The 9,237-nt window shown below is 42.9% G+C and overlaps 1 pseudogene; it reads left to right on the forward strand.

Moving 5' to 3' along the window:
• Window positions 2,725-4,518, forward strand: LOC102165565 (annotated as a pseudogene).

Raw genomic sequence — 9,237 nt, forward strand, 5'->3', positions numbered from 1 at the left:
TGTTAGATACTGTGGCGCACACCTGGAAGAGGGAGTAAAGAGATGGACCATCCAGAGTCAGAGGAGGAAGGGCCCCTGCACGGTAGAGAGGGGAGGAGGCAAAATGCAACAGAGCCTGGGGAAAATGGGAGGGAGAGACAGATCTGGAAGAAAAATAATAAAAACTGAATGCAATTTTCCCCATTTTCTTTTGTGCCAGAGCATTTGTAGAAGGAATTCTCCTACATGGGTACAAGCTCCTCAAACAACTGAAAGTGTGTAAGGAGCATCACTCATACTGCTAATTGCTCTCATAAAAGATGAAACAGTTCTGTGGGTATCATATATGGTGTTAGCCAGTGGTCTTAGGTTAAGCCAAGGACATGCAGACAGACATATACAGAGGCACATTTCTAGAAAAATACACTACCCCTACCCCCAGTCAACTGTCCTCATGTAATATTTTAAAACTTAATTCTTTTTTTTGTCTTTTTGCCATTTCTTGGGCCGCTTTCGCAGCATAGGGAGGTTCCCAGGCTATGGGTCTAATCGGAGCTGTAGCCCCCAGCCTACGCCAGAGCCACAGCAATGCGGGATCCAAGCCGTGTCTGCCACCCACACCACAGCTCATGGCAACACCAGATCCTTAACCCACTGAGCAAGGCCAGGGATCAAACCTGCAACCTCATGGTTCCTAGTCGGAGTTGTTAACCACTGCACCACAACAGGAACTCCTAAAACTGAATTCTTTAAATTGAAATTGTTAAAACATTTAATTAGATTTCCTATATAAATACAAATAAGATTTACTACTTCTCAGCTGGCTGGTTCTAAATAAGGGGTTCTAGAACAAACACTGTAAAATATTATCCTACCAAAATAACCCTGGATATTTCTTTATTCCCATGCCATCCTGTACAGCAGTATCTTCCTGGAGCAGTCTGATTGCAATGTTAAAATATCAGTGTGCTCCTCTAGTGGTCTTTTTGCCCTTCAGCTTATTCCTCTCGCATACGCAAAATGACATCAGGAGCACCTTGAAGTTTTCTTGTCTTAGCTTGCATTATATTGTGTTATATTTTATATATGCATATATACACACTTAGCAAGTAGATACATATATACACACTTATACACATACTTACTAAGTGTGTGTATATATATGTATGCCCATGTGTCTATGTGATTTTTAAACTGCTCAACCTTCATGCACACACTTCATCTGGTTCAGCTCTTTGCAGATCTATCCTTCTTGTATTTATAGACAATAGGGGACCCAAACCAAATCAAAGCGGAGCCCATGAATCAGGCTTAGGAAAATCAGCACTTCATGTGACCTCTGACCACTCAAAGTGCTTCGTTAATGGGCACATAATCCAATCAGACCCAGTGAGAATTTTGCTGGGACGTGTGAACTTGCACAGAAAGCTGGGACCACCTGTAGACATCTTGCCTTCAAGAACGAAAGCCTGCCAAGGAAGTGAGCTAACACAGAGGAAGTAGCCCGAGGGATGGAGCAAGAGATTAACCGGATCTAGTTTCCATCATTTGAGCCCCTGCATAAAACTTGAATGAGGTCAGTCTTACCCCTGGACTTTTTGACATACTCACTTGTTGCTTTAAAAAGGCTGTTGCTTGACATTTTTAAGATATTGGTGATTTAAGTATGTATGAGCCCATTATAAATCAAATGAATAGAGGCATTAACCTTTACCTAAATAAAGTTAAATAAAGTTATTGTTTTCTAATAAGAAGATATACTGAAATCTCTCTCTCTCTCTCTCTCTCTCTCCTCTCTCTCTCTCTCTCACACACACACACACACACACACAATGAGCTGACTTTGAAGTTGGCAAAGCCCTTTTTTTATTTCAAGTGTCAATGACATTTTATTCTTTCTCACTGAAGCCTTGAAGTTGTCTGTTCTTTTCAAACTATCTTTTTATAGATGTTCCTATTTCTTAGCTTACCAATGAAAATTACAGCATTCTGAGATATTCAAAGCATGGCACTTCCAGCACATAAAGATCTCAGATTTCAGGAACCGAAATTTTCAGTTGACCTTTTTATTCCACAAGAACTTTATTTTGCCAGTTACGTGTCCTTTGAAAGAAGCAACTCAGATTTTACCTCTCTCCAGTTGTTTCAGATGTCGTTCAGACAGATCATAGGAGTACATTTCCTCAGGTGGGAAAAATTGCTCTTTTTGAGGATTCTTACATGGACAATTTTCAGATACAGATGATTTTCTCTCCAAAATATCCTCTCTCCAGTGAATAACCACAGAGAGTATGTCCAGGGATATCTGTGAGCAAGTGTGAACGTTTATTCGGATCTCCGGCACCATCCTTGGCTTTCTGCCTCTTGCTTTAAGCCTTTCTCTGAGTAATTTCATGTATTCGCATGGCTTCAACTACCACTCACATTCTTGTAACTCTTGATTATGCTTATCAGGCTCCCTACTCTCTTTTTTTTTTTTTTTTTGTCTTTTTGCCTTTTCTAGGGCCCATGGCATATGGAGGTTCCCAGGCTAGGGGTCGAATCGGAGCTGTAGCCACCGGCCTACACCAGAGCCACAGCAAAGCAGGATCCGAGCCGCGTCTGCAACCTACACCACAGCTCACGGCAACGCCAGATCCTTAACCCACTGAGCAAGGCCAGGGATCGAACCCGCAACCTCATGGTTCCTAGTCAGATTCGTTAACCACTGCGCCACGGCGGGGACTCCCCTACTCTCTTCTAAATTAAGTTCTGAAATGTCTGGGCTGTTCCAGAAGTTGAAGACCACATCGATTCAACACTGAATGCATCACCTTTTCAGTAAATCCCTTCTCTGAGGGACAGGGAATGCATTCGTTTGCTAGGGCTGCCATAATTAAGTACCATAGAGTCTGGTTTCTTCTGAGGCTCCCGGGCGTATGGATGGCCGGCTTCCTCTAGCATCTTCCCATCACCCTCCCTCTGTGTGTCTCTGTGTCCTAATCTCTGCTTCTCACTAGGATACAAGTCAGAGTGGATGATGGTCCACCTTGATGGCCTCCTTTTGACTTAGTTACCTTTTTAAGGACTTTATCTCCAAGTACAGTCATGTTCTGAGGTTCTTAAGAGTCAGAACTTCAATATAGGAATTTTGAGGGGATGCAACTAGCTCATAAAAGGCACCATGAACAGAATCATTTTGTTTCTCTGAGTCAAATACCGGAGAAAAACGGTGGTCCAAGAGTGGGGTGGTACAGTGGGAGCAATCCAGCCCAAGTACAGTCAGTTATGAGGTATGTGAGCTATAGACAATTTAAGCACAATAGTAAACTTGACTATTTGCTCCAGTTTTGTTTTGTTTTGTTTTGTTTTGTTTTTAAATCACCATGTGCTGGCAAGTCTAAACAGTGTTAGTGATACATGTAAGTTCTAAATAATTGCTGCGGTTACTCTTGAGTTTTAGTAGTATATACACAAGTCTCAAATGAGTCCATTTATTTTCTGACGTACTATAATAAACATTATATTCTTCATGTAAATTAATCCAGAGAACGTCCCATTAAACTGTTGACTCCCAACACATGTGGACTCCGCTACATCGAAAGAAACAGATGCATTTAAGCTTCAGGCACAGAGTGTGCCTTCAGTTCCTGTAATGATACATCGTCCTGCATAAAGCAGAAGGTTCGAAATAAACAACACAAACGCAATAATGGCAAAGACACGGAAAGAGAACTTGGGTCCTTCGTTGCTTTCATTCTGTGTAAACATCTGTGCTAAAAGTTTAAAATATTGAGGCCCCGCCCAGTGGCTGGGCCCCGCCACGCGCCGCTGTGGCTCCTCCTCCTCCTTCCATCCAGGCTCCTTCCCTTGGTCCTTCCTTCCTTCCTTCCTGCTGCACCTGCACGTTTCCGGTATGGGGCAGAGCCTTCGGCTGGCCAGCGCCACCTGAAGATCCCGGAAGCCGCCCCCACGATGGAAGAGGACCAGGAGCTGGAGAGAAAATCATCTGGATTGAAGACCCCAGGGGCTGAAGGCGAGAGGAACTCAGCCCTGGAAATGGTCCAGGCAGCTGGAACAGATAGACACTGAGTGACATTCGTTTTGCACAAGGAAGATCACACCCTCGGAAATTCTCTTGGTTACCTGATCACGAAGAACCCCGAAGTGGGATTTTGTGGTAACACTATGACCCATCCTTCAGAGAGCAAAATTAATTTGCGCATACAGACCTTCCAGCTGAGGAGCCCTTTCAGAGAGGCCTCACTGAGCTCATGACTGTCTGCCAGCATGTGCTTGACTAGTTTGAGGCCAGCATAAAGGAATATAAGGATCAAAAATCGGCAGAAAGGAATCCACATTCTAGTCCCTTATGCCTATACAGGGAGGACTGACCTCTAGGATACCACATTTGTGCTGTTATAAAACCCAGAAATAAAAGTTTGTGATGACAACATGATCTGTCCTGCAGAAAGGCCTGCTTATACCTCTTAACCATTTCAGCTGTCGGAGTCCCTGCAAGAACCTCTGTATTTTTTTCTTTTTCTTTTCTTTTCTTTTTTCTTTTTTTTTTTTTTTTTTTTTGTCTTTTTGCCTTTTCTGGGCCGCTCCCGTGACATTTGGAGGTTCCCAGGCTAGGGGTCGAATCGGAGCTGTAGCCACCAGCCTACGCCAGAACCACAGCAACACCAAATCCAAGCCGTGTCTGTAGCCTACACCGCAGCTCACGGCAACACCGGATCCTTAACCCACAGAGCAAGGCCAGGGATCGAACCCTCCAACCTCATGGTTCCTAGTCAGATTTGTTAACCAGTGCGCCACAATGGAAACTCCGAGAGCCTCTGTATTCTTCTAATAAATCCCCTCTTTTATTTAAATGGGAAAAAAAAGTTTAAAATATTGAAGCACTGTTGCACTTTGAGGTGTAATATTTTTGTTTAGAAAGCAAACAAAATACATTTGGACAAGACATAAAGTTCTTTATTGAATTTTTAAATGACAGAATTTAAACACATTCTTTTTTTTAGGTGTTAATTATTTTTAAAGTACAAATCAATAAAATAATGACTGTGATCAATACAGAAAATAATTTTGTCACATAAAAGAAGGGGAGTTAAAATTGTGTACTCTGAGTATCAAAAACTCTAGGTATAGCACTGCCTAAGAGATATTCATGATCCATCCCTCAGCCTCCTTCTCCCCACAGTTTGATGAGTGAGACTTTCCTTTGGATGGATTCTGCCTTTAAAACCTATCTAGTTTCTATCCCTTCCTCCTTGTCCCTGGTCCATGGTCTTATTTCAAGCCCCTGTATTTTTCACTTTGACTAATGCAATGTTCTGCTCGGTCTCCTGATCTAAAGCTTCATCATAAGAGCTCCCGTTGTGGCTCAGTGGTAACAAACTCAACTAATATTCATGAGGATGCAGGTTCAATCCTTGGCCTTGCTCAATAGCTTAAGGATCTGGCATTGCCTCAAGCTGCAGTCTAGATTGCAGATGTGGCTCAGATCTGGCATTGCTGTGGCTGTGGCATAGCCCATCCAGCTGCAGCTCTGATTTGATCCCCAGCCTGGAAACTTCCACATGCCTCAGGTGCAGCCCAAAAAAGATGCACACACACACAAAAAAGTTTCACCATGTATTACCATTAAAGAACGGTGTCATGAGGCTGTTTTGCATTTTTAGGCTACTTGAGCAACTGTTGGTAAAGGGCTGTAGGAAGAGATTTAAGTAACTATTTAGAAGACAATGTATAATTCAAGAAGGAGATGATGTTGCTTTGGAGAAGGATGATAGCAGGGGAGATGGAGAAATACGGATAATTGAAGAGGTTTGTAGAAAATTGTATTTGTTTTCTAAGGCTTCGATAACAAACTTTTCAAAGGCTTCCACTGACTGGGTGGCTTAAACAACAGAAATTTATTTTTTGCACAATTCTGGAGGTTAGACATCTGACGTCAAGGTATCGGCAGGCTTGGTTTCTTCTGAAGGCTTCTTCCCTTGACTTGTAGATGGCCGTCTTCTCCCTGTGTCTTCATGGGGTCTTCCCTCTGTGTCTGTGTCCAAATGTCCTCTTCTTATAAGATCATCAGGGCCCTCCCTAATGACACCATTCTGATTTGACTACCTCCTTAAAGACCCTGTCACCAAATACAGTCACATTCCAAGGAACTGGAAGTTAGGGCTTGGACATAAAAATTTTAAGGAGGAAACTATTCGGCCTTATGGTTATGAGATACACGTACATTGTGTCTGGTGTAGAGTGAGGGCTTGTTATGTCTGCCCCAGACATAACAAGCCGTATGTACATTTCAAACCTTGCCACACGATCTTCTGCATCCAGCATTTTACTCAGGCTCTTCCTTCTGCGGGGACGGTCCCCTGGCCCCGTCACCCCCCACCATTCTCCCTCAGCCTTCACATTCCCAGCGACCTCACATGCATCCGTTCACAAGGCTCTGTTCCAACATGACCTCCTCCCCAGAAATCCTTCACTCTTCCCTTCTCAGGGCAAGATATCGCTCTTTCCTTTACAAATCTTCCGCGGCTGGTATGCATATATATCCACTAATTTTTATCTGGTGGCACTGTGGCAGGTGCTCTAAATATCTAAATCTTCTCAAGCTCTAGCTCTTCAGAGTCAGGGCTGATGTCCTTCTTAGCCTCACTGGCCAAAACCTAGAGAAGTGCCTGGTCCATAGCGGTTACCAGTGTTTGTTAGATGAATAAAAATATGCTAAGCTAAATTAGGACATAATCTGTGTAAGAGTTTGCACCCTTACAAAATACTTTCCTGTACAAAATCTCCTGTGAGCAACCCAGTAAGGGTTGCATGGAGGTATAATGGTGACCATGGCCTCTGGGGCACCCACCACCTGTTTCTCCCTGGCTGCTGAGTGAAATTTGGGTGGGTGAGGGAGTGGATGGCTACTTACATTATTATTTTTAACATTTAAAAACTTTTTTATTTTAAATTGCTTTATATTTACAAAAATTTGCTTAACCATGACATTGTAATATTCCCTGCACCCAGCTTTGCCTATTGGTTTTTTTTATTGTTGTCATTGTTGTTTTGTCTTTTTGCCATTTCTTGGGCCACTCCCACGGCATATGGAGGTACCCAGACTAGGGGTCGAATTAGAGCTGTTGCCACCGGCCTACACCAGAGCCACCGCAACGCCAGATCTGAGCCGCGTCTGCAACCTACACCACAGCTCACGGCAACGCCGGATCCTTAACCCACTGAGCAAGGCCAGGGATCGAACCCTTAACCTCATGTTGCCTAGTCGGATTAGTTAACTGCTGTGCCATGACGGGAACTCCCAGCTTTTCCTGTTGTTAACATCATACATTACTACAGTGAAATTGTTACAATTAATGAAACAATATTGATATATTATTGGAGTTCCCCCGTGGCCAAGTGTTTAAGGATTCAGCATTGTTACTGCTTGTGGCCCAGGTTCATTCTCTGGCCTGGGAACATCCACATGCCATGAGTACGGCTGAAAAAAATATATACTGACACGTTAGTATTAACTAAAGTCCGTATTTTATTAGGATTTTCTTATATTTTGCCTGATATTTTTTTCTGTTCCCAAATGCTATCTGGGATCCCACATTACCTTTAGTCTCAGACCTTCCTTGTTTTCTTTTGTCTTCTTTTTAAGGCCACACGCATGGCATATGGAAGTCCCCAGGCTAGGGGGCAAATCGGAGCTGCAGCCACCAGCCACAGCCACAGCAATGCAGGATTTCAGCCACATCTGCAACCTACACCATGGCTCACGGCAACACTGGATCCTTAGCCCACTGAGCAAGGCCAGGGATCAAACCCATGTCCTCATGGATATTAGTCGGGTTTGTTAACCTCTGAGCCATGACGGGAACTCTGAAACTTTCCTTGTTTTTGAAGACCTTGACAATTTTAATGAATACCGGTGAGGTATGTTGTGAAAAGTTCTTCAATTTGGACCTGATGTTATCCTCACAGCTAAACAGGGTTTATAGATTTGGGGAGGGAAGGGCATGAACATATAAAGTACCATTCCATCACATCACCCCAAGGGTACTGACAGGCTATGAACATAACTTTTCACTGATGATATTAACTTTGATCACCTGGCTAAGGTTGAGGCATGGTGTTTACATTATTAAAGGCTGGGAAAATCAAAAGAAGAATATTTTGTTACATGAGTCTATCACATGAAGTTTAAATTTCAGTGACCATAAATAAATGTTATTGGAACCTACCCAGGTTGAAGAGTTGCAAAACAGACCTCATGGCCTTATAAAGCCAAAAATATTTACCATCTGGAATTCCCAATGTGGCTCAGATGTTAATGAACCCCACTAGCAAGCATGAGGACACAGGTTCAATCCCCGGCCTTGCTCAGTGGGTTAAGGATCTGGCATTGCTGTGAGCTGTGGCGTAGGTTGCAAATGTGGCTCAGATCCCGAGTTGCTGTGGATCTGGCATAGGCCAGTAGTTGCAGCTCCAATTTGACTCCTAGCCTGGGAACCACCATATGTTGCAGGTGCGGCCCTAAAAAGACAAAAAAAAATTTACCATCTGGCTCCCTGGAATAGTGGAGCAAGAACTGGCTTGAAACAAAGATAAGTGGGTTCAAATCTTAAGCTCTGGCATTACCACCTATGTGGCTTATTTTATGGTTGCAATGAGGATTATGCAACAAAAATAATGTTTAAAACCTGTCAATAATTAGCATTTATTACTGCTCAAGAGGACGTTATTATTCCCTATTAAACAAACAAACAACCAAAAAACAGATTCAGAGACGTGGTGTGATTTGCAGCAAACAGGTAAACTGCAAGTTGGACCTTCAGCTTGTGTCTACAGGCGCTGCAGCATGAGGCCACCACCAGCTTTAAAACCAGATGCTGCAGTGTGGCTCTAGGATCTTGATCTTGCTGTGTATCCTTGAGCAAGTCATTCTACCTCCCCGAGGCTGAGTTTTTTCATCCACGAAATGAGGCTAATTCATAACATGTATGACATAAGACTGATTTGAAGATTAACTGGGCTAAGGTATATAAATTCACTGTCACAAAGGACAGAGTCAGGAAATAGGAGTTCAATTTTTCACTACATCAAGCTGCATTTATGGGAATAGAAACCTATTTGAATAGTGCTTTGAGAAAAATATAAAAAGGAAGGCAAAAACACCAGGGGCCAAAAAAATCAATAATCCTCTGATTGTCTCTTGTTTGGAATTATCTGTACGTTTTTCTGTGAACCCAGACACCAGGTATAAAACAC

Source organism: Sus scrofa, chromosome 9, assembly GCF_000003025.6.
Source record: "Sus scrofa isolate TJ Tabasco breed Duroc chromosome 9, Sscrofa11.1, whole genome shotgun sequence".
NCBI lineage: Eukaryota > Metazoa > Chordata > Mammalia > Artiodactyla > Suidae > Sus > Sus scrofa.